The 26914-nt window shown below is 37.7% G+C and overlaps 2 long non-coding RNA genes across 2 annotated transcripts in view; one reads left to right on the top strand and one right to left on the bottom strand.

Moving 5' to 3' along the window:
• Window positions 1–26914, bottom strand: part of LOC129419615 (uncharacterized) — a 353983-nt gene that overhangs the window by 35131 nt on the left and 291938 nt on the right. The window contains exon 5 of the long non-coding RNA XR_012357709.1: window positions 2378–2434. This is a non-coding gene — a long non-coding RNA (uncharacterized lncRNA). The remainder of the gene's footprint in view (window positions 1–2377; window positions 2435–26914) is intronic.
• Window positions 5957–15570, top strand: LOC129419616 (uncharacterized). The gene is made up of 3 exons (XR_008636593.2): window positions 5957–6803; window positions 14815–14911; window positions 15057–15570. It is a non-coding gene; the product is annotated as an uncharacterized lncRNA (long non-coding RNA).

Genomic DNA, 26914 nt, shown 5'->3' with positions numbered 1-26914 from the left:
TTTGCTGAAGTAAATAAAAGAGAAGTCACAATAAGTCACACAATACCAGACGTTTAGAAACTTCTTGTAAACCTTAATTTTTTTGTCCTCCAGTTCTTTTTAGTGTACTATGGCTTAGTTAGCTGGGATTTCACACCCCAAATTTTCCGCTACGATGTCCGTGGTGCTGAATTCAAGATCAGGGCCTTTTCTCAATATATATATCTTGTCTGTACTTGTGTTCTTGTGGACTTGTAAAACGTCATCAGTCGCGGCCCAAATACTGTTCCAAATCAAAGTTTGCATCAAGCCAAGTTCGCATAACATCCCCGGATGTATCGTTGATCTGCCCATTTTATCGAGGAAGCATCAGGAGGTGACTTGTGCGGACTTCTGACAGCCAAGTTTCCCAGAATGCATTTCGCGTCAACGGCAATGACAATTAAAGCTTGCACAATATTCGAAAAATTAGTTTTTCTGTGTCATAAAATATAGTTTTAAGAGCTGTTTAGTCGAGAATATAGATAATTAAACTTCAAATATATGTATATATATATCATTGGATATATCTAACTGGCATTTTTTGTCTCATCAAATATATTTATCTTTATTATTCACATGAAGTCTGTTATCTGTTATACTTTTAACTGATGGTAAAGTTACGTTTCATAACTTAAATCAGATATATTTTTATATTATATTTTGATGTTGTTGATGTAGTTGTTGGTATTATTATTATTATTATCATTAATAATATTAATACTGTCGCTGTTTTTTACAAAATATTAATATCATCACCATGCTTTTATATAATATTATATTGATTGTTGTCAGAATTGTTACTATTATTACTATTAATAATAATCATTGTTTATTATTTATTATTATTAAGTGATTAAAACCTAAAACCATAACAATCCCTAGAATAACCATTGGCATTACCATTATTATTGTAAATACTATTATTGTATAATATACATGATATTATAATTATTATTATTATTATTACTACCCAAATATGTATTATTATCTGTTTAATTTATTATTATTATTACTTTGTCTTATTATTATTATTTAGCTTATTATCATTGCTTCATAACAATATTATCATCTGTATATTATTATCAGTTTAATTTATTATTCATTTATTTATTATATCATTGAGCAGAACAAATCATTGTTACAATTGTTGTTTTTGTTGTCTGTTTTGTTTTTGTTGTTTACTACTTAACTATCTGTTGTATGTTTTGCACTTATAATAAAAAAAATATATTTTTATATAATCTTAACACTGTAGTAAATTACTGTGCTTTAACTGGATGTTTTTTTTTTGTTTATTTCATGTTGTACACTCGTTTAGTAGTATTAAAATATATGGTTTATTAAAATAACGTGTTTTATATCATACTTCATTTTGTAATAAATACATTAAAGCTAATCAGCGTATTCACGTGTTGCCTTAACCACATATTATAGGGTTTTGCATTTGATATATTTAGTTAAAAATACAATAAAATAGGAATAGCCAGGACTGCACGTATTGGTTAGACTGAATGACGACCTCAAGTACTCTGCTGTTCCATTTGCAATATAACCAGAATTGTGTCCTCCTTATTACCCCTCCCACTGCCATTTTTTTTTTATTGCGCTCTCACGCTAATTTGCCCCATTTAGTAAATGTGGCCCTTAATGGAGTTGCCTAAAAAAACGATAATTCGGAATGGCCTGAGGGCGGGATTAAGCAGATTTGACGCCATAGTATTTGACGAACATATAGTATGTGACAAGAGCATTTGGATACAATCATTATCTAATTTTTTGACGAAGGTAGCGACTTTTGCATCTGAACTCTTCATATACAAGTAGTGGCCAAAAGTGATGTCCAGGTGGGTAAAACGTTTGCTTCTAGCATCTTCAGATTAGATTAAACCATCAAGACACTACACTTAACACCACACAATTATTTGGCAAAAAAAGGCAACTATGAATCTGGGTTTTATCTAAACATACAAAAGATTCATAGAAAGAAAAAAAGCGTACACGTAACAACGCATATGTGCTTCGACTAGCCTTTGATTTGATCTGTTATTAATATTGTTTGATCCTTTTTGTGGTAATATTTTGTAGTCACTGTCCTGGGCTATGTCTTTATAAACTTTGCTCGTAATCTGTGTCATTTTTCGCATAGCCTCCTTAAATTCTTCGCAAAGCTGAGCTTTAGTTTAAACTGTAAACACACCTGCAACATGCATATCAATCCTTAAGGCATATAAAATGTCTGCATAAAGAAAGATGTCAGTTGTTCAACGTTGGACACCACTTTTAGCCACTACTGTACATAAAAAATTAAATAACATTGAATGATAAAATAAACAGCACAGATTTGAATATGTGTTACCTGACTGAACACCGCCACGTAACTTGTCCATTTGACCGCTAGGCAGCTCCAACCACCCTGCAAAGATTTAATAACAGTTATAAAAATAGTTTGGTCAGTAATGGTGAACACATTTAAAAATCATCCTGTTTTGGGGCGGAGTCTAACGCAGACATGGAAGAGTGGAAAGTTGCTGACGCACAAATGGGCTCACGTCTGTCAGCCACGGGCTCTCTGTTGTGTGTATACGGAGTTGACACTTTGGTATACGGTCATGGAAAGATCATGACATTTCAAATATTCTTATTAGGCAGCCTACGAGTATCGTCTTGATAAATAATCGCATGGCCTGATGAATATAACAGACCGGTAGATCAGATCAAGTATCAGAGCCTAAAAAGGTTGCGTGCCAACCGGAGGTGGTTGCTTTTGTCTCTGCGTGCCTGTCAGAGGAATAAATGCAGTCGTCTCAATTTATTCATCTTTTCTGACGTATCAACATGCAAAATACACATTCACATCTGTGCACAAACACACACACAGAATGTGGTCTTGTGCTACAGTGACATCACACTAGAAGACGAGAAAACACAGATATAGCCGACACAATGCAAGTATTCCCTCGCTCATACATACACACACTACTAATCATCAGGACACTCCGTTCTGCCCTTGACTCCAGAAGGTCCTGAAACAGTGCCCTCAACCCTCCCCACCAGCAGTCTGCCCTCCTGATGACAGCCTGGCAGCAGCTGGCCAACACTTCCTGCCTGGCCCTCTCTGTGCTGAGCCCACGCTGGTCCTGCATCAGGCCTACGCTAATGACAGAAGCTTTAAGTGATTAGAAGCAACAGGCCTCATTGTTCCATGTGTCCCCAATACCTGCCAACCCACTGCAGATCCCCACTCATTAATTCCAGCCGTCAGCTGGCCGGCCATCCTCTCTGATGGGTTACTGAAATCAGGCAGACTTTTAAAGACACACAAGGCACATGATCTTCATAGCAGCGAAAAAAGTCACACAAACGGGTCAGTAATGGTCTCTGAGGAGACCAAGAAGGATGTTCAGACCACGGGGGGGTCTTCAAGATTCTGAAGGAAGTGCGAAGATTTTGATTGGCCCAGAGAAAAGCAAATGCTAAGATTCCGATTGGCCCAGAGAAGTGTCAATTATAAGAATTATCCAATAATGTTTGGCAATTCTAGCCTGCATGGCATTCAGATAAAGGGCAGCCTACCGACCCCCCACCACCTCAAAAAAAAAACCTCAGGTTCTACGCGATTCACGTGAATGACCCAATTGACCAAGAAAACGGCGATTGTCGTCGAAAAGCGACAAGTTTGCAGGTCTGAAGATGTCAAAAAATCTTCAGTGTCCCCAGAGTACATATGTTAAGTTTTAGCTGAAAATATCATATAGATAATGTATTATAGCATGTTAAAATTGCCACTTTGTAGGTGTGAGCTGATCTCTGCACTAAATGGCAGTGCCGTGGTTGGATAGTGCAGTTCAAGGGGTGGTAAATCTCCTTCTGACATCACAAGGGGAGCCAAATTTCAATGACCTATTGTTTCACATGCTTGCAGAGAATGGTTTACCAAAACTAAGGTACTGGGTTGTTTTTTTCCACATTTTCTAGGTTGATACAAGCACTGGGGACCCAATTATAGGACTTGGAAAAAGTCTGATTTTCATGAATGTCCCCTTTAAAACGCTGAATAAGACCTAAAAAAAAAAAGACAGTGTGATTTGCATTCAAAGCATCACTTCTTTTTAGATGAGTTTATCTTACTGTAGCATATCATGCTAAGTGTGAAACAGTCACTGCCAGGTCTTAACTCTTTACACGCCAGGGTTTAAAAAGAAAAAGTTGCCAGCGCCAGCATTTTTCATGATTTTCACAAAATGCCTTCCAGAAAATGTTCTTCTGAAAATATATAAACATACAATATAACAAATGAAAGAACAGACCCTTTGCTTAAAAAAAATCCTACCTTCACAGGGAAACCCTATCGCCTTAACTAGGCGAAAAAAAATTGCTGCAAAAAAGGTCGTCAAGTGCATCTCGGAGAATAGCGCGGACCCTCATGTCGTCCGTCATGTCTGGAGGATAGCCAGTTGATAAAACGCGTGTCCGTGAGAACGGTAAGTGGACTTATGTTTTGGGTTTATTTAAGCCTGTTATTGTATTAGTCTATAGTTCTTGCAAATTTAAAGTAAGTTAGCAGGTGATTTTGTTGTTTGAGCAACCTGTTAGGGTTCCACGTGCCTGTTGATTCGATATAATTGTTGACGCTCTTGCTCACGTTATTTATGTGCATTATTTACATGCTACAATAGCTACACTCATTTAAGATAATGTAATAGTGGGAAATAATCTGTTTTTACAATTTTTGCGCTATCTATCATCGTTCAGCAGACGTTCTACAAAATCTGCTTAAGTTTGTGTTAATTAACCCTTTAGTTTCACTTCATCACACAGCTATTCCTGTTAGAGGTAAAAACATTTAATTTATTAATAATCTAGTATGTGTTCATTTTCTGCCATAGTTTTTTTCAAAATTAAGTTTTATTTGAGTGTTTTAAATAATAATATTTTAATTTTCATCATAACGCGTACGCCACGCCCATTTGATTGCCACGCCCCAGCCACGCTCCCAATCCCCCGCCCAACCCTACCCTAAAACTTACACGGACACACAGCTGTTTGACCTAGGGTGATACTTCTGGGTTTATAAGTTGCTGGTTTTATAAGTCCACCTGGTGGACAATAGCGGTATTGCAGGAAGCCGAAAATACTTGTCATTGACAGGGAAGCGTTTAACTCGTCAATAGCGGGGAAAGAGTTAAAGAACGAGCACAATTTAAAATATACATTTCACTTACAATTTCAGTGACAGCTTCATGTGGAAGGAGAAGACACGCTCCTGTCCATCATAATTTGTAAGCACAGACGATCTATCAGCACAATGACTGTTGTGTTTCAGCAAAAATAACCCAATTATGTTTTTGAAATGGGTATCAATAAACAGGAAAAAGCATAGTCAAACAAATAGTCATTTTACTCAAGTTAACCAACGTAACAAGGCAACATAATGGGACATATGTTATATATTGTCTTTGTCTACACTGTGTATCCTCTAAATACTGATATTCTATTGATGATGAACTGTATGTCCACTCTGGGATGACAGCCAAATATTTCTGAAAGGGCACTGATTTGTTCTTGCTATATTCACTGTACTTTTGGCACATACACAAATAGTGTACAGTTACATTAGATTTGCTCCACATTGAAATATTACTCAGCCTGCTGTCTTGTGGGATTGACCCAGAAATATTGATTTAATGCACCAAAACCAATACGACACCATGAACTCTACATCTACAGCAATGCAAAGTGGATCATCTTCCTTCTCTCCATGAGGCGGTGGTACAACGTAGTGCTGTTGGTTAGTAGCCAAATTTTCTGAGGTTTAATTGCACAGAATTTATTATTAAATGTCATAAACTGGCCCCCCGGCACCATTTCGCGGCCAAAGTTTGCACCCACCTGCCCCTCAGTTTGAAAACCACTGCCATGAGGGATCTAAAACAGCTTTGATTTGCTTATGAAATTATATGGCAAGGAAATTAAATTAAATAAATTAAACGCTTAATATATTAGGGAAATAGTACATACGACAAGGGCTAACTCTCAATTAATATAAGGTTACGAGTCACATGTCCAGTAACCCAAATGTGCTTTTTCAATGTTGGAAATACCCATTTCAGAACCATCCCAATATAAGTAATTTTTGGGAATATTTGACCCACATAATGTGACTACATGCCCCACTACTGGGCGGAAAATTGTATATTTTTTGTAATATTATCAACACATTAAATATTCCCAATACAATATGTATAAACACGCACAGTTGGAACTGCTAGCGTGCATTAAAGATGAATAAAATTGAATCATAACTAAAGAATTCAAGCGTGAAAATTATAGCATGGTGTCATGTTAAAAGTGTGCTTATGTGTACATACGTATAACATGTTTCACCCAGGCCATGGTTCTGGTCTTCGGGCGGCCAGTGGTTAAACCACAGTAGCAGAAAGGTTAATACACACAGCACATGTTGCCTTCCACAACAGGTGGCACGAAGCACTCGACAGTTCTCAGCATTCCTGCCTCTCTATGCTGGTGGCCCCTGGTATTCCAGGATTTACGCTGCCTCCCTCCCTTCCCACTGCACAGGCCTGACTGACAAGCTAATCGTTGGGCTGGGATCCCCTCAGCTATTGATTCTACTGCAACACAACACCTACCAGTCAATGAAACTGCAATATAATGGTTGAGCTGCGAAGAAAAGGGGAGGATTAGCGCGTCGAGCAACTGAAGGAAATAGGCTGCCGCCGCCGCCTCCGCCGACCAGGCCTCACTCTTCCTCGCAGCTGCTGGTAGGTAGAAACAGGACGGCACAAATAAAGTGAGGGGCAGAGATGAAAATGCAGAAAGAAAAAAATGTGTCTCAGGGGGTAGTGGCTAAGAAAGGCAAGTTATTAAAAGCCACAAAGCGGAGCCCATGCTGGGTGCGGAGAAATAGCCGCGGTGCGAAAGAAAGCACATTTGAAAGGATGGGGGTGTGCTTTTTAAATTGTTCTAATCCTTTGAGCGTTTTATTTTGCTGGGTTTTGTAGTTTAGCAACGTAAGCCTGAGCGATGGTCGACGCCTTGTTTAGTGAGCCTACCACAACAGCCAACCGCTTACCGAAAAATTACCAACACCTTTACGATTGAGAAAAATCAACCATGCTGCACGGCATTTTAAATAATTAAGTACGAAGTGAGATCGTAAAGCTATAACCACTTGAGTGAACATCACAGTTGCACCGTGTAAGTTCTCCCACTCCTGACTGATTCGGCTTTTCAGTCTATTTACTGTGCAGCGACGGCTATCGATTCCAGCACAAAAAAACAGTAACAGCAATTAGCGGCGTTATTGTTCCAGGTCCAATGTTTCAGTCAACGATCCAATTTCTCTTTTGTTTGCACACATAATTAAAACAAATCAGTTACATATCTCTCAGGAATCAGTGGACTCTAGCGCCTTTGCGAGTCAATGCGGTACTGAAGATGAAAAATCCATATTTTCAGGCGCCAGTGCCATGGGGAGACATTCAAAACCAGCTGAATATTGACAGGATCAAGCCATCACTAAAACGCAATCCTTTCCCAAAGGGACAGGTGAATTACGGTAACATCTGAAATGGTTCATCTTAAGAATTTCCAAGCTTAAAAATAAGCGCAGGGTCTTTCAGGAAAGATAAAACAGGTTGATACTTTAAAGACGAGACTAAGCTGAGTTTTAAAAGTGACACAAAACACATGACCCCTTGGCCTTTCCCCCAGGTTCTCTCTGTAATACTTAAGATATTGTTCAACTTTGAGGTTTTAAGCCTCCCTCCCTCTGGGCAGCTTTTATGTGCCATAATGTGTGTGCACTTCTGTTGCTCGACTGCCTGACCTATTAACCAAATGTACGGTCGATCAGTTCGGCTGAAATTTGCAAAAAACTGATTGTGGAAGCTCGTGTTCTGCACGGTAAGTTCGAGTGATGTGCTCTCCGCCGCACCTTTTAGCAATTTTGTTTTTATGCTCGCTCTGTTAAACACAATGGTTGCATAGTCCGTAACACCTCATCTACCCAGAGGGGGTACATAAAATCTCAAAGTCATTCAATAGAAAGGATCCAATACGACTGTTTTACCTGTTTTGCTTGGTTTTATTTTTGAAGTGGAGGATCTGCCTTTATTGAACTGACTTTGGCGAATGCCATAAAAATGTAGAACAGGCCTTGAAAATAAAAAAATTTCAGCATCTGAGGACAAAGAGCTGGTTTCAAACTAAGCTGAGCACTCGACACCAAGTGTGTAAAAAGTTTGTCACTTTCCAAAACAAACATCTTTTGGATGTTTTGTTGAAAGAATTTTATTCAGATATCTTTTTATCATTTCCAAAAACTATAATAAATTGTAACCAATAGACCATTTTGGAGTAGACGTCACAGTTACGTCACTGTAAGCTGCGCGCGCAATGTGGTGGAAGAAAACAGTGGAAATGAATTAGACACGAGTGAAACGAGCAAGATAACTCACTAGAAAATGTCTTGTTGTGCTGTTAAGTGTCAAAATAGGAATGCCAAAAAAGATGATCTTCATTTTTATAGTATACCTTCGTCGAAGCCACCATTTGAAGATAAACGTAGGTGTTTATGGTTGCAATAAGCCCTTAAACAGACAGACTGGAGTAATGAAATCATCTGGAAATCTATTAATAATTACAATAGAAATTATGTAGAGAAGATGTCCAGTGTTCTGTCGAAGTCTGTTCCCTTTACGTGTTTCTTATAGTGTTTTTATCATGTTACATTTATAATTTATTTAGAATGAATGTTTTTTTATACTGAAAAAGCAATAATATCACAATTTTTTAAAAATATTTCATTATTTTTTTCCGTTTTCTATTATTTTTTTATTTCCTTCTATCTTAGCTTATGTCTTCTTTTTGTTTGTTCAAAAATGATTATGTTTACATACTTAATAAATATATAAATATAGCACACACACACACACACACACACATGATGTAAAGTGTTATTAATATATAAACAGGCCTTTTTAAAATATGTGTAAATATAATACTTTTATAATAGTTTTAGAACAAACACGTAGGCTATACATATAAGGAAGAAATAATAGAAAACGGAAAATGATTAAATATTTAATAAACGTTATTATCTAGAATACATGACAGTATTGCTTTTATATTTACTTTAGCGATTCAGACAGTAAAAATAATTGATTTAGCAATAAAGAACACTACATATACATTACATACATGCATATCAGTAGCCAAGTCATTTAAACTTTTTATTTATCTAAAAAATAAACGTAACGTGATTAAAACGCTTTAAGAAACATTGCACTAAAGGAAAACAGACTTCGACAATCATGGTTTAATGCTAAAACACACCGCTACTGTGGAGCTCTCACTTTCTGCAACCAGTTTGGCTCCGCCCACAAAAAAAACGTCATCTCTGTTTGCAAACACGAAAGTGGTCTATACACGTAGGTATTAAATATTAAACTACCTTATACATAAAATCAATAATAAGTTGTTTAAAAATATTAACATTACTAAGACCACATACACATGAAGCGAGAACATTACCTATCCGTTTTTTTTAGTCCAATCGTTTTTTCCTCCATAAACACGACATTGTCTCAAAATGTGTACTGTGTGAACAAAAAGCAGAAACAATGCCATAAGAAGCGTGTCGTATTAATGACACGTGTGTCATCGCAACAAGTTATCGTTTAGCTCTTTGACACAGGGTTATAAATACAAATAAACATTTATGACAAGAAATGTGTGCAAACTGGAATAAGGCAGAGGTCAGGAAGCTCCTCACTACTGCCCTGAAACTGAGATCATTTGCCAGCATAAAATAACTGTGTGCATAATTCAGATAATAATCAGATAATAAAATGCACGTGCGTGGTTTCTCCAGAGAGAAATAGCGGACTATATGCAAACTTACACATTTTTCAGTGTATTTTCCCTAATCCGTTTGTCAGAAGGGATATATGGATTGGCTGTACACACGGACACGCAAGGGTGTCGGTTTTATCCATTCTGGGACGCGGATTAAATTTTTTTATTTTTTTTAAAGGGTCCCAAAATGCAGAATCTGTAGGACGAATCAATTTATTTAAGCTACATAAAAAAAAAAGAAAAAAAAACTTTGTTTAAATATAGCCGAAATAAATTGATTGCAACCACTTACCTTAAAAAATGTAGTAAATTGAATGAATAATTTTTTCAGTGTACAATACAACATTTTTACGTATACATGCATCTCCGTGTGGACAGGGTCTTAGTCAAAATCACTTCTGAATCCACATTCAATTCTTGTATGATATTCAACAACTTGGTAAACCATGAAATGAGACCAGCCAACTTAATTTTTGACTCATAAATATATACAAGAATCCAGCAAAAAAAAGGATCTATCTGTATTTATATCCAGCTCAGCGATTATTTTTATAGAGTACAAAAAAAGTTAATTGTCATACTGATCAAAAATAAATAAATAAATGGGAACAGGCATGTAAGCACGTAAAAGCGCACAAACACACATGGACCCACACAAACAGTCTCTAATAACAAAGTCCATTCTATTGGTGACATTTGCAACTTGATATTCTATACACGGCAAAAAAGTAATTGGCACGAGAAGGCCTTAGCATAAAAATAGAGGGCTAATGTCACAGCAAATGTCAAAGGTTTGACCTCCCTTACCCTCCACACAACTGGCCAATCCTGAGGACCGCTGACCACCCCTAGAGCCATAACTGTGGCTTTAGGCATGCCAGGCCCTGATTGGTCATCATACCATTCTTGTGAGTGACATGTAAAGGCGTCACGAAGGAGGAGCAATGACCTTTACTCTAAAGTCACATTTCTTCAACAATGTCAAGCTGTCAAGAAGCTGTCCGTCTGCATGGAGACATGTTTATAGAAAGAGAGCAGTTAATTGAAATTTCTCCCATTTGATGTTTCATTTAAGGTCTAAAGCTTTGACAGCATTGTTAAAAAGTTTGAATGTGGAGGCAAACCAAAATGTGGAGTTGTGTATCTCTGGTTTCGGTGTAAAATCGGTTAAATGTTATGACATTTTGATAGATGATATATGACTTTAACTGTGAACGTCACTTTTACATTGTTAATATAAGAAAAATCCTTGATCTGTTTTTCATAAAATAAAGGCAAGTTGCCAGCCATTTTGACTTGATATGCATTACATACCTTTGGTATACGTATGATGACGAATCTTTAAAACATATGGGATTATTTGAGCAAGTTAATGTTACAGTGATGATGTCATATTTGATGACAGCCTTGACTCCGAGCATCCACATGTGTAGGATCTTTTAAATGTGCTTGCCCCACGTATGACCTGAAGAAAGACACGTTTCTTCCAGGTCAGTGTGTAGCCTCCCGACATGCTTAAGTAGCATAAAGCAGAGTTACCTTTCTTTACATGCATATGAATTATTATCATATAACTAAGAATGGAAAAACCAGAGGCCTGTTCTCCACCTGCAAGTCTAAAGCACACATTTCACAGCCTCCTCTACACCGAGCCTCTTTATCATCCATCTACATCAGGCGTAGGATTAAGAGGGACCAGGATGTGATCAGAGGCCTGGTATAAAGGTTGAAACCATCTTCCCGAACCTTCAAAGGTTTCCTCAAACAGAACGTGTGGGTCAGTCAATAAAACCGGTACAAAGAGAAACCTCAGCTTCCCACCCCTTCACTCAGAAAACAGGCACTTCAGCGATAAAGCTGAAGGCAGTTATTACACGGTGACTTTTAATACAGAAGCGATTTGCGGTCGCCAAAGCCCAGGCCTGCCCCGGGCGAGCCTCGTGCACTGCTGTTCTAATGGGACCAGTTTGTTGACTGTCAAGATAATGGAGAAATCAGTAGCAGACGGGCCGAGCACCGTAAATAGCAGAGGTAATTAGAGAGGCTGTCACAAATCCAGGAAGGTTTGATGTTCTTGGTGGTATAAGAGAGAAAAAAAGGTAACAGGTACCAAAAGTGATGACACACAATAAACGTTTATGGAACCCGTCGTCTCGATGTATTACAGGACTGTTGGCATCTGCTGACATGTGCGAGCACTTTCATTTTCTAGAGTTTTCTCGATTGCTTAAAGGAGGCATATCCATTTTTTTTTTTTGGTCTAGGTGTCCACTTATACTGTAATGTTAAATGGGACATATCATGAAAATCTGACTTTTTCCATGTTTAAGTGCTACAATTGGGTCCCTAGTGTATCTATCAATCTAGAAAATGTGAAAAAGATCAATCCAGTAACTTTGTTTTGGTAAACCATTCTCTGCAAACATGTGGAAAAATAGGTAATTGAATTTTGGCCCCCCCTGTGATGTCAGAAGGGGATAATACAGCTCCTTAATCTGCACTATCCAACCCCGATACTGCCATTTAGTGCAGAGAACAGCTCATTTGCATTTAAAAAGACACACTCAAAATGGCACATTTTTGCTCACACCTACAAAGTGGCAATTTTAACATGCTACAGGCTATGTCCCCTTTAAAGGTTTTTTGCACCAAATATTTACATTTTCAGGTCTATTTCTCTCTCTCTCTCTCTCTCATCGATAGCATCATCTGGGCCATTTGTATCTGCTGTGCCTTTAAAAAATACGAGGTACCAAAGCTGTCGCTGGAATGTTACCCTTTTTAAAAGGTCCATTTAGGTAAAAATACTGTGGCAAGAAAAAGTATGTGAACCTCTAGGAATAAACTAATTTTCTACAGTGATTTGCCGTTAAATTTGATCTGATCCTCATTTAGGGGGCTGTTTACACTTGGTATTAAGATGCGTTTTCATCGATCAGATCACAAGTGGACGAGAGAGACACATCACGTTTACACCCGGTATTTAAATCCATCTCTTTTGTCCACTTTCAACAGCTTCTGTTCTGAATACTGTGAGGTGGTGGTCTGTCGAGACGGTGGGTGAGTCTCTCTGCTGTCATTTAAACGCGAGCGGGAGTAATGATGAGTTTATACGGACGCAGACTAATATTATGTCAGAGTCCGCTGCTTGTTTAGCAAGTAAACATGCTGCACAGTGTTTTGTACATGTATATGTTAGAGCTTTCTCTGAATTTTTAGCGCAATTAATGAAATAAGATCACACAACTTTCACACGCTTGCAAAATGAAACTGTGGAGGTCAGCCGCTTGAGTTTTATCAATGAAAGGCCAAAAATAGCGCTGTTCACCTTGTGTTTACGCCAGAAGTAAAAAAAGACGTAAAAACATTGTGCTCAGTACCTCAGATTAGATAAATGGGCGGAGAGAAGTCGGTCACGTGTGGCTGTTCGAACACATTCAACCACATGTGCGTTTACACTACAAATGCAATTCAGTCAAAAGGGTTTTTCACTCCCTCTGAATGTGGTTAAAAGTGGTCGAAAGTGGACGAGCTCAAAAGTTTTGAACACTGTTTACACCTGGCATTAACGTCGTCCACTTGTGATCCGATCGACAAAAACGCATGTTAATGCCAAGTGTAAACAGCCTCTAGGTCACAACAATAGACAAACACAATGTGTATAAGCTGACAACACACAAATATTTGAAGTATGTTGAGTTTGGCTCCAAAACGCGATAAACGCCATTTTTTTTATTAGTTATTGCCAAAATCAGTATTATATCAGATCAGTACTTAAAAGCTAATTCTTAATGTTATGCAAAATCCAATATCCGCCGTGTTATTCTGTCATCTTTTTTCAAACGCCACTCCTCCGTTTCTACAGAATGCAATAAATCCGCTCCACAAATTACAGTGCACCATTCCACGCATTGTAAACAAACAATGGCGGCGCGTTGAGTAAAGAGAATCTTAGTTTTCCTCATCTACTTTTTACTTCGTGATCAACAAACAAACAAAATAATAATTTGATAGCATTGATAAACCTGTGGTGGTTTTCTGTGACAGGAAAGAAACGTAAGCCATCAACATCTAACCCCAGAGGATCTTATGAAAAACTTTCCATTATTTTACTCAAAGTCAACGAAAATTGAGCAGGACCAAAACATTTTACAGCTGATCGCTGTGAAAAATGTTAAGCGACGACGTTAAGTATAACCGCAGCAATGACAGTGTTTTTAATATGACAAAGTGTTTTGGTTAATGCCATTAATGTTTATTTTTTTAATCAGTATATACCACTGTTCAAATAAATGAATATAATTTTATTTATATATTGATTCAATAGATTTATAGAAAATAGTGGTTTTCATCTTGTCACTTTCTTTGTATAGAAAACACGTTTTTACCGAAATTTGTCCAAATGGATTTATTGCGTTTTGGAACCAAACTCTTCATTTCTAGTTTCTTTGTTTTTCAAGCAAGCGCTTTCAGTAGTTCTGAATCAATGAGGTTTGACTAGGCCACTCCAAATGCCGCATTTAGTTTTTCTTTAGCCAGTCTGTGGCGGATTTACTTTGATGCTTAAAGGGATAGTTCACCCAAAAATAAAAATTCTGTCATCATTTACTCACTTTCATGTTATTACAAACCCGCATATATTTCTTTCTTCTGATGAGCACAAAGGAAGACATTTTGAGAAATGTATGTAACCAAATTGTTTGTGGACCCCATTCACTTCCATAGCAGGAAAAAATAATACTATGGAACTAAATAGGGTCCACAAACAGTTTGGTTCGAAACATTTCACAAAATATCTTCCTTTGTGATTATCAGAATAAATACATTTATATAGGTTTGTAAAAACATGAGAGTGAGTAAATGATGACAGAATTTTCATTTTTGGGTGAATTTTCATTTTTCATTTTCCCCTAGATGATGGCAAGTGATCCAGGCCCTGAGGCAGCAGAATATGCCCAAATCATGACGTTTCCTCCACCGTACTTCACTGTTTGGATGATGCTTACTGTTGGTAAGCTGTGTCCTTTTTGCGCCATAGTATTTTTCCTGAACAATTCAACTTTTGTTTCATCAGCCTACAATATATTTTACTAGTAGCACTGGGGTTTGCCAAGGTGCTCTTTTGCAAACTTCAAGCTCACAGCAATGTTTTTCAGGAGAGCAGCGGCATCCTCTGTGGTGTTCTGCGATAGACACTGTGCCTGTTCAAAGACTTGCGTATGGTAGACTCATGAACAGAGATGTGTGCCAGTTTCAATGATGTCTTCAAGCCTTTAGCTGTTACCGGTGGGCTCTTCTTTACTTCACTGAGTATTCTGTGTTCTACCTTAGGAGTCATCTTGGCTGTGTGCCCACTTCTAGGAAGGGTAGCTACAGTATAAAACTGTCTCCTTTTTAACTGTAGAGTGATGGATGTCTAAACATGGGTTTAATGGGTGTTTTCAAAAAAGATACAAGAAATTATTTGTGTGTTGTGAGCTTATGCACATTGTGTCTATTGTTGTGACCTAGATGAGGATCAAATCACTGTAGAAAAAACAGTTCATTCGGGGGGTTCACATACTTTTTCTTGCTACTTTATGTACCTTTGAGGTACCTATATGCATGCTTATATACGTGAACTTTTTAAGAGGGTGCCCCGGTGACAGCTTTTGTACCTTTTGACTTGTGTTATAAATAGGCCTACCTTACTTACTAACATAAAAATAAATAAACACACATTGTGATTTGAAAACCGGTACACCAAAATAAACCATCAAACTTGCTCATTGTCAAAACAATTTAGTATAATTAAGTCCCTGCTGTATAAAAACTGCACTGAACCATCACCCCAAAACTGAGCTACGCACATATGAATTTTATATACAGTATATTGTGCCAAGCATGGTGCCAGTATAGAGACTTATATTGCATTTTATTGCAATCTAAGTTTGTACATGATTCCAAAATGGTGTGCATGGTTCACCACACCTAGTAAGACTTAGTGGCCATTTTTGCAGTTATTTGCAAGCTAAATACCCTTTACTTTTCCACTGAGCTGTATCCCATATGTGACATTCGAGCCTATAACTTTATAACTGAAAAGTTATGGGAATTTTTATTTCAGGCAGCTTTGGATTTATGCCTTCTAAGTACCTGCTCCTCTATTGACATGAACTTCAGAAATCGGGTGACCTGCATTATTGCCAATTGTAAGTATGCACTCACACAACTCACTCAACACAAACTACAGGTTCATTAAAGGTACACTCCACTTTTTTTTAAATATGCTCATTTTCCAGCTCCCCTAGCTTTAAACATTTGATTCTTACCGTTTTGAAATCCATTCAGCTGATTCCCGGGTATGGCGTTAGCACTTTTAGCATAGCTTAGCATAATCCATTGAATCTGATTAGACCATTAGCATTGCGTAAAAAATAACCGAAAAGAGTCCCCTTGGTTACTTTCGATGACAGAGGACTATTTTCGGGCAGTGCGTAATATCACTACGCCTGCTGCAGCCATGTTACATCAGCAAATTCCTTGATTATCACGCCAGTTTGAGAGCATAGTTCCTAGACATATCTGCCTAGAAAATCGCAACTTTTAATTTTCTGTCGGTCTTAGTACACGATGTAACTACAGAAGAGTCACGTTTTAAATAGGAAAGAATTTGAAACTCTTTGGTTATTTTTTAACGCGATGCTAATGGTCTAATCTGATTTAATGGACTGTGCTAAGCTATGCTAAAAGTGGTAGCGCCAGACCCGTGGATCAGCTGAATGAATTCCAAAATGGTAAAAATCAAATGTTTAACTCTAGAGGAGCTGGAAAATGAGCATATTTTCAAAAAAAGTGGAATGTCCCTTTAATGTGTTCTTTAAAATATAATCTATCTATAATCTATATATATTATACAGTACAAAAACACATTTTATTATTTCTTGAAAATAAATATGTGTCCCTGTTTATGGCAAAGCAATGCATTAGAAGTGCAAAGGTTGTCGTAGGCGATGGTGTAGTGGGCAGCGCTTCGACATGTGGTGCTTTCGCACTTTGGCAACCCGAGTTCGATTACCGGCTCGTGGTCATTTGCCGATCCCATACCCCTCTCTCCCCCCTGTACATTCCTGTCCTCTCCTTAATCACTTTCAAATAAAGGCAAAAATGGCTAAAAAATATAAGAAGTGCAAAGGTCATGGGTTTGATTCCCAGGTAACACACACACTAACACACATACTATACGTTAAATGCACTGTAAGGTGCATTGGATAAAAACATTTTTCAAATGGATACATGTAAAAAAAAGAAAGAAAACATGTGTACAAAAATGGAACAGAATAGCTAATGAATGAAAGACTTTGTCCAAATACAAGACAAAGAGATTAAACATTATTTGCCATTGATTTTCATATTTTTATCCTGGTGCCTAGTATTTCTGTAAATAGGTGAAGGTTTAGCTCTTATGGGGATTTGCTATTTTTTGTTTCTCTGCTGTGAACCTGAGGTCTGCATAAACAGTGCTTCTCTTATAATATTTCTCAGCCCTCAGCGTTTTCTGGGGCACATTCTCTCTCTTGGGGTTTTACAAAAATATCCCAAATAAAAGTGCATCTGACTCTTTTGCAAGATTTACCTTTGCTGGTTTAAAGTGCTACAAAGTCAACTGAAAGTGTTTGACAATTGATAGCGAGGCAGCTTTTAGTTGAAGAAAAGGTTATAGTTTATGTTCATTATGGTTTTCTTTGAAATGAACAGAATATTTAACATCAAGTAGCTGTGCCTTGTTCTTTTTAACTGAACTGTAAACTTAAATTAGAGTCTGCTGTGCCGTATGGCCACGATATTAAAGTAACACTATTACATTCTTTAAGAAAGAAAGAAAGAAAGAAAGCCTACACTCATTTGTAATAATAGCAAAGGTAATAAAACTCAATTTTACCAAGCTACATTTTCCACAGCAGAAATATTTTTATATGCTTTGGCTTATCCCGAAATGTGGCCAATTCATGACGTTTAACCTTGTTATGACAGGTAAACTATGTGCATACTGAGACAGTTTTAAGACACCGTAAATAAGTTTTTCCTAGGTGAGTTTAATCAGATGAAATGCCATAAAAGCAAAATGTGATCTTGTACAGAATGCTGTACCTTTTTAATAATCAAAGACTTTATATCATGAAATAGAACTAAAACAAAACTCACTTTTTTGTTGTGTGTTTTAAATTTTTATATGATATCCATATAGATGCTTCAAATTAGACTTTAGGAATATATTTTGCATCTCTAAAGTGTTGCCACAACCAATTTAATTGCTTATACAAGTTTTTATACAACCAGTTCTGTCATTTAACATCTATTAACATGATCACAAATCATATTAAAATGCAGACATAAACTTTTACCTTGTAAATCATTACACAGACTTCCACTTTCACCTCAGGCTCAGAAAGGTTGTGGGCATGTGCTGTAGTGACATCACCACTGTTGCTAATACCATTGGTTAAACTGTGTTAAGGCACTGCTTCATGGCACACCTCCAAATGAGTTACAAGATCCTAAAATTCATATTTTATGCTGCCAGATTACAAATGGGAGACATAAAAAAGAAAAACAAATGAGAACGGAGAAAACCGTGATGTTTTTGGCAAGCACATCTTGCATGAAGAAACATCCATCCATCACTTGGTTAAAATGTGGAACGTCTTAAACAAATCCAAGCTGATTCTTTGCAGTGTTAAAGTCAAAGCTTCGTGTTTGCTTGGGGTGGTTTCCTCTATGTGTCTGTGATAGTAGGAAGTCAGGACGTATCCTTGCCGTGGCCCCATGGGAAGGAAATGGGCAGAGTCCTGTGCAGTGGCTCTGTGACCTTCCATAAGGAAAGTCACGACTCGACCTTGACGCTCTGCTGACAGCTCTGGGGCCACCGCAGCTCAAGAGCAGTCAACACAGACAGGATGACTACACACAGACACTCCCAAACACAAATATGTGTGTGGACCGGGTGTAAAGCATGTGGTCTTTACCAGATTATCCAACATGTGGAGGACAGGGATCTTTCCCTACCAGAACGGAAATGTTCTTATTGGGAACTTAACTCATAAACTTTCATCTGTTTGTAAAGTCAGTTTTAGGACTAAATGGTATGATGTAATTTAAATGACGTAAGCTAAATTTGACACTCTAATGTGAGACATATATAAGAGGCTTACATTTATAAATAAAATATACACTGTCAGAATAAAAGTACAAAACTGTACATTTTCTGCCACTAAGGTGAAGTTCCTTTTTGTACCTTTAAATGTATTAAACAATAATATAATGTTGTACCTTTTGGGGTACTATACTGTATTAAATCCCCGTTGTGTACCTTTAAAAGGTACACATAAATGTTTTGTATTTAACTGGTACAAAATAGGTCCTTAAAAAGTCCTGACAGTTTCTTTTAAACATTTAGGGTCAGTTACTTTTTTGTCACGAAACATTTATTTTAAATATATTATTCATATATTGTATTTTAGCATCTGCAAAGTAGTCACCCTTTGCTTAAAGGTGCCAAAGAATGCATTCAAAAAATATGTTGAATTTAGTGTTGGGGAAGCTATTTTGAAACTGTTGTTAGATAAGCTAAAAGCTACTTATCAGTAAAAGTAGTTGAACTACAGCCAAGCTACCCATCTGAAAAAGTTGTTTGTTACACTACAAGTTATTATAAAAAGTAGCTAGCTACATTAAAACTACTTAGATTTTTTTACAATGATATTATATTACAAATAACTGAATATAATTGTTAATGAAGAATGTTTTAAGAGAAGGATTTGGGGTTAGCATAGCCATTAAGTGCATTTTGAAGTATCGTATCAAAAACAAGTGATGGAAACAGCACACTTTGATCAAAAATCCCTTAATTCGCAAAAAAAGTTTTTACGCTTGCTTGAGGTGGTTTTTGATTTTTGCGGTAAAGATTAAATGCAAAAAATGGGAGATGGATACGCATTTGTTGAATAAATTCTGACGCAGCGAACATTAAACCCACGTGACTGATCGTCTAGCTCAGGGGTGTCAAACATATGGCCCGCGGGCCGCATACGGCCCACACAGGGGTCCAATCCGGCCCCACTGATGATTTATTAAATCTGAAATACATATTTTAAAAACCCTTTCAGGCGGGTGGCTAGTTCGTTTTTTATATGTGAGACTTGCGGAAAGCAGCAAAACGCGGAACATAGACTAAACACGGTGCCCAAAAATCTTGTTTTATTGTTACTGCTCCGCTAAAGATCCACTGATTCCGACGATCCACTTCGTGTTTTCCCGACCGCTCCGCAGCATCTTTGTGTCCTCTGCCTGAAGAGCGAAGACGACAGTTTCCGAAGTTTGTTGCATTAACAGGTAGATTAATTACATTAAATCAGTTGTTAAACAACAGAATTAGTAATTTGGAAGTTTGTTTATGTATTTCTTCCGGTAATGATTTGCTGTCGGTGTTTTAAAAGTGCAAGCAAACAACAACAAAATAGCCACATTCTTAGTATTAACGTTACAATACATGTCTAATCGATTTAATCTTGAATGACTGTTCTCATTACAAATATATTCCAAAGAAAAGTGAATGATTTATAAATAATTTTGGCATTAAGGAATAATGCAAAAGAAGTTAAATTAAGGCTTTTCAACCTAAGGCCAGTGGATTTTGTACAGATGTAAATTTGTGTGTAAAATATGTACAGTATGAGTGTGACCTTATGAAATGTAGTTTTCACAGAGCTGTGTGTTTCTGTAGTTTTCTTGCTGAACAAACGAATTAATTGGTTTGTTTAGTTAATATTAACACAATTATCAGCACACTAAGGTTTAAAATAATTATCCGGCCCTCACATCATGGCATTATTTACCATCCGGCCCTCAGCCTAAAATGAGTTTGACACCCCTGGTCTAGCTGTTTTTGCTGAATTTGTCTTTATGGCTCGACTTCGGCCAGTGCCGGCGCCAGCCGAGCGCTGATGGGGGGCGTCTGAAATACCAGAGGGGGCGAAGAGTGCATATTCCCCCAGCTATAAAATAAATTGCACGTCCCTTAAGTTTCAACGCGTTATTAACGAACATCTCTGTAATACAGCTATAGACGGTTTCATCTGACGTACGTGATACACATCTGGATCCGAACCTTACTTCTGGTTTCGTTTTTTTAATGGTCTGACTAGTTGCTAAACTGATCTCTTGAAAAAATGCCTCGTCGAAAATAACAAATGTTTTGGTTTCCTAGGTAACCTATGTGTTGTTTTTTTTTTGCTTGTTATATAAATAAACTACGTTTAAAGAACTTTGTTGTTATTTATTCTTAGCGGAGTTTACCGGAAGTTACGTGCGGACCGCGACAGCCACTTGTTTATGTTGTAACTGCTGAAACGGTCTATAGTGAGCAACGTACAGAGCTGAACAATCTTACTATATACACAACAACAGAAAAATCGCATAAGTTACCTACATATTAGCACAACACTGCTCATTTGAAGCTCAGACCCTTTTTAATCCATTTTCGAATGTCCATGGTGAAATTAGTTAATGCAACATACAAGCTTGAAATTATGAAATGTTCGTAGCCTTCGTGTTTGCTTTCAGTAGTGATAGACATTTTACATAATGGGGGACAGTGTTGGCAAATAGAGTTGATGGTTCCAGTGCAAAAACGGTCTAAACACAACATTTAATCAACATTTTGGTTCAATGTGATCATTTAACGTAGTTATTTTAACTGCCATAATTAATGCACTATAATATAGCTAGCAATTTAACACCAGCAGCTATATTTATATTATTATTATTAATATACCTGTATTTTACTCCTGATAAACAGGTGTGTGAGAGAGAGATGGTATAGGCTTACCTTTAACGTTAAATGCAGAGCAATATAGGTTGTTGGTATGTTAACTTGCAAGAATGCTGAAGAACATGAACATCTATGTAAATTACAGTCTGGCTGAAGTTCATGGCCCTAGAAGTTCAGCTGAATGTTTGGTTCGTGCACCATGCTCCGATCACTCATCCATGGCATTAATTGATGTGTGGCAAGCAATGCTATCCGGAGTCCGGTTTGCCAAATTTGTAGTGCTATTTTCCATATATCCATTGCTACAGGGCAGGCCCGGGTCAGTCTCCCACTACTTTCTGTAACCTTTTAAATATTTTCCCAATTCAACATCTTGTTTTCCCCCTGAGACTGAGAGCTGGCTGGCTGCTATCACTTGTGATTGGATAAACGCGGGCTCATCGGCGGCGTAGAGTCAACAAAAACACAACACAGCCGGATGACGTCAAAGTACTGCGAGAATGATCCAAGAAATCATACGAAGTGTAATTTCGTCTCGCTCTCGCGGCACTTTGACGTTATCCGTCTGTCAGTTCTAGCGGCGTCGCACGAAGTCGAACAAGCCTAATCACATGCAGTGGGCGTGTGTTTATTAACGTCACAATGGAATACATGCACACTTGGGCTTTTTGCTCAATAATTAGCCTATAAAATGCACTTTAGGAAGATATTACACAAGGCAAATGTGATTTTTAAGTAGCACAGTTTATCATTAAAATCCCATTCAACATAAATGGTGATCTGAGGGGGCGGGATACTGCCGGTGAGGGGGTGACGCCCCCTCACGTCCCCCGTGGCACCGGCCCTGACTTCGTGGCAATGTCCTTGCTGCTAGTGCCTGCATCAAAAATGCTGCATTTTCTTCTTCTGTGCACAGCATTCGGTTTGGCAATTACAAGCAGCACTGCTAATAAATTAATAACTTGCCCCATTATGACTACATGCAGTCCTGTCTCTATTTTCCAAGCGTGCCTTGTTTTGTTTACTGTTGATTACTAGGTTACCAATACCACAGTCATTTGCTCAAACAACTTAATTTGCATTCTTTGTTTTTCTTTTTTTGAGAATTTTGAAAAGATTTGCTTCACGTTTGAATGGAAACCCAGCTAATGTAATGTAATACAATCATGATTTCAGAATTGTTTTAGTTTGTGAAATACACAATACATATTTATCTCAAACTGACAGTCTGCAAAATTGACAATGAACAGACATAAAAAATAGAGAGGAGAAAAACATTTTAAATGACTTTTAAAATAAACTTTTATTTCAGCGCTTTATAATAATAATAATGAATTATTGTTAATAATAAATATAAACAAACTAAGGTATATAATTAATTCATGTGGTTTGATAAACGTATAATATAAGTTATGTCTGGATTTCTTTTTTTCTGTTTGATTGACAGATACTAAAGCAGTGGGGCAAACCAAGTGTTTTTATAGGTTTGTTACATAACTGTGGCAAGACGGATTGCATTTTGAAATAATGGGAAACATGGATTCATCACTAGACTTAAAATCGAAATACACATTTGATATACAGTAGAATTTAAAAATGTCTATCACTCGACATCACTTCGATGCAGACAGACAAATATTTGGTACATACCTGTAGGAACGTATAAGCTTTACTGTTTGTTCCTTTAAGCGACAAAAACTTGTACAGATATGGCCATGGGCAATTAATCTCTATAGCATTAGATTCTGTCGTCATGCCTCGCTCCATCACATACATTATAATATGAGTTCGTCAACGTTACACTTGCACGTTCTGTACGTAAGCATCTGACGATCTGATCCACAAAGATGCGTGACAGAACAATAGATGGCAGTAATGAACAATTACATTTTTTGATCTAAGAAGAGAAGAAGATGCTGCTGCGCTCAGTGCTCTTTGCTTAAAGGGATTGCAGAGGCACACCATAATGTAGCGTATTAAAGCTACACTGTTTTAAAAGTAATTGAAGTACCGTCAAGCTAAATGTAGTTAAGTTAGTAGCATTGCTACTAGGGCTGTAAAGATTAATCGTGCAAATGCGTGTTTTCTCAATGAATTCATTTTAATGAATTACGGTGAAATCCCGGCACATCCTAAAGAAGAAGTAGCATTACAAACGATATTCCAGAAAATGTCTATAGGAATATTTATGTCGCTGTTCTTCAGATTGTTTCAGGTATTTTCATGATTATAAAGAATATTTTGAACTTTTATTGTTTAACGAGTGTTGCTTTTTTGCATGCACAAGATTTACATAAGAGGAAGAAAACAAACGCACTTGAGGCTTATGAAATGTCATTACCACGTATAGAGCTTGTATTATTCATCTGTGCAAATGCAGTTTTACATTCTTTGGCACATTCAATGTGCAAAAACCCTTGGCATTTTTTATCCAACTTTTTGAAATCTAGTCCTGATATGCTTTTTAAAAAGTACTAAAGGAGTTCCCATCTATTCTGAGCTTAATTCATTTTTTCTCCATTATTTGGTTTATGCATTTCATGCAAAATCTTGCATTGTTTTGTAATGAAAGAAATTAATATGTTCACATCATTTTATTTTCCTCTACAAGTTTTAATATATGCCATATTCCTTTAAGATCACAAAGCACATTTTAGTCAAGTGACCCTAAAGAGAGGTCAGAGTATATAATGTGTATTAAACACAAGATATGTGACTCATTGGCACTCGACTTAAGGGACTCATCACAGTCACAAAAGCGCTAAGCGGCCAGGTGAAACTTCACAAATATTTGACATTGCTTTAACACACTTGTCTGCACTCTAGTTGCTTAAAAGCATTCTCCCTTACAGTAGAGCCACGCAAGAGTGCTTCTCAATAGGCAGAATGCCTTTACATTGGCAAAAGCATCATTACAGTACCCAGTGAGCTGGATGGCATGTGCTCTCAGTCATGCAACTTTGGTTATACCCCAATTCATCAGTTGTGTGCTGGTCAATGTTTGTTATAACAAAAACATTGCCTTTTTAAACCCTATCCAAGAAACCAAAATGTATTATTGCAAAGATATATATTTTTTTATCTCTTACTGTGGGTTCACACCAGACGAGAGTTTAACGTTTTGCGAGAGTAGATTACATACGAAGTCAATGCAAAGACGCGGTCAGATGCGTGCTCGCGTGGGGCAATGCGAATGACGTGATATGGGCGGCGCATTTGCCGCGAAAACATGCGCTATTTGCCTAAAACGCGTCTTCGCCCAAGTTGAAAATATTCAACTCGAGCGAAAAATTTGCATGACACGAAGTTAAATCCTGCGAGTAATCTAGAGCGAGTAATGCGATGCCCCACGTTTGGTGGGTACGAAGCATTAGGCAGAGTGCACAATGTTTGAAAAACGCTTTGGAAAAGAGAGTCGGGACGACTACCAAAACACACTTGTAGCCAATCAGCAGTAAGGGACGTGTCTACTAACCGACATCCTTGCCGGGGTTGCGTATGTGTGTGCCGGGTCTATCAAAAGAAGGTCCAGATTCTATTGGAGTAGGGGCGTGTTTGTTTAGGTCATTTCAAATGTCAACATTGGCTTTCAAAAATTGTGCACTCCGCCTTTAAGTCAATGTGAAGACGCATTGACGCACGTCAAACGAGCGAGTTGAAAAATTTTAACTTTGGCAGAAAAACGCACCGCGTTAACCAATCAGGAGCTTGCTCTAGTAGTGACGTGATTACAAGAAGCGAGCAAAGTCGCAGAAGCCCCTCCCATGATGTGAATTTTCGTGTGAATGTCTTAATGCCTAGAATTTCATGCGCGAATGAAGCGAGTAAACTCAAAATGTTCGGCAAACTGGACACGGTAGACGCCTCAAATGCGTCTGGTGTGAATCCACAGTAATACTGCACATGGCAAAATCGGAAAAGGTCAGATGAATATTTACATGCCTCTAAAAAGTTGTAAAATGACACCTCAAACACTTCACAAAGAAAGATAAATCATAAATTAAAACTAGTATCCCAAAACCATGAGTCAGGAAAAGTAGTGTACAAAATCAGACACAAAACCCCATCCTGTGACCATATGTGCTTTTCAGTTTGTTGGTGAATCCTTCCACAAAAAAAAAAAATATACACAACACGCATACACCCTGACTCGACTTCCCACCCACCCACACGCCACAACACATACACACATATTCTCTCCCCGCATGCATCGGATCATAAAGGTAAATGGTGACTCCTCGGATTTACGAGCCCAGAAAATAGGATGAAACCATTTGGATTTTATTATTCCATTTACTCTTCCCCCGGACCACAAAGTGGTTCTGAGAGCCTGTTTTATGTATTCAGCTGCTTTCCCCCCCTCCACAAGCATGTGGAGCCGCTTAAATAAACCATCAAGCGGAGCCCAGCTGCAACAATAACCGATCGATCGGAGGCAGGTTTCGCGTCTGAGCGTTGCGCCGCCAGCACGCTGGCTACAGCAGGTGGGATGGGAGTAGTAATTTGCTGCCGAAGGGCTTTTGTGTCTGCCTGACTTCAGAAAAACTGTAACTTCTGCCTCCCCTGATAGATAGCCGTGCGGTCTGATAGAACGTGTGTGTTTGAAAAAGATTCACTGCTGTATAAACAATCGACTCCCTACCTTCCAAAACATCTGGGAACTCTCAAGCGCCAGGACCCTGAAACAAATAACTGGGGACTAGTTAGTCTCTGATTAGGTTTTAAACAACACATCATGCTCTGAGGAGAGCACGGCGTTGCAGCTCTAGCCTCACTGGAGACCCAAACAGACACGTCGAATGAAAATAAAACAACTAGAACGAACTTACAAACAAGCCTATTGCACTTTGTTAAAGCTGTTTATAAGTCTTTAACAAGTTAGAATGAACTGTAGCTTGAAGCTTTAATCTGCATAGCTGCTACTAAACAAGTCATATAAAAACAAAAATATGGCAGCCATAAAATTCATTACTGCTGTTGTCTGAGCCCATTTCAGCAAAACAGTACACATACACCTCCAATATATTTTTGTTCTCACATTTTACCACCTCGGAAAATTACGCTTTTTACCCATTATTTGAATTGTACACTACTGTGCAAACGTTTTAGGCGACCATGCCACTATTTGATTTTCTGTTTTTGCAATGATATAGTGACCATATATTATTTCTCAATCTCTTTTAAGAGTACAACTAGAAACTACTG

Source organism: Misgurnus anguillicaudatus, chromosome 15 (genome assembly GCF_027580225.2).
Source record: "Misgurnus anguillicaudatus chromosome 15, ASM2758022v2, whole genome shotgun sequence".
Classification (NCBI taxonomy): Eukaryota; Metazoa; Chordata; class Actinopteri; order Cypriniformes; family Cobitidae; genus Misgurnus; species Misgurnus anguillicaudatus.
Note: the sequence above shows the minus strand (reverse complement) of the source record. Positions and strands in the feature narration are given on the sequence as shown.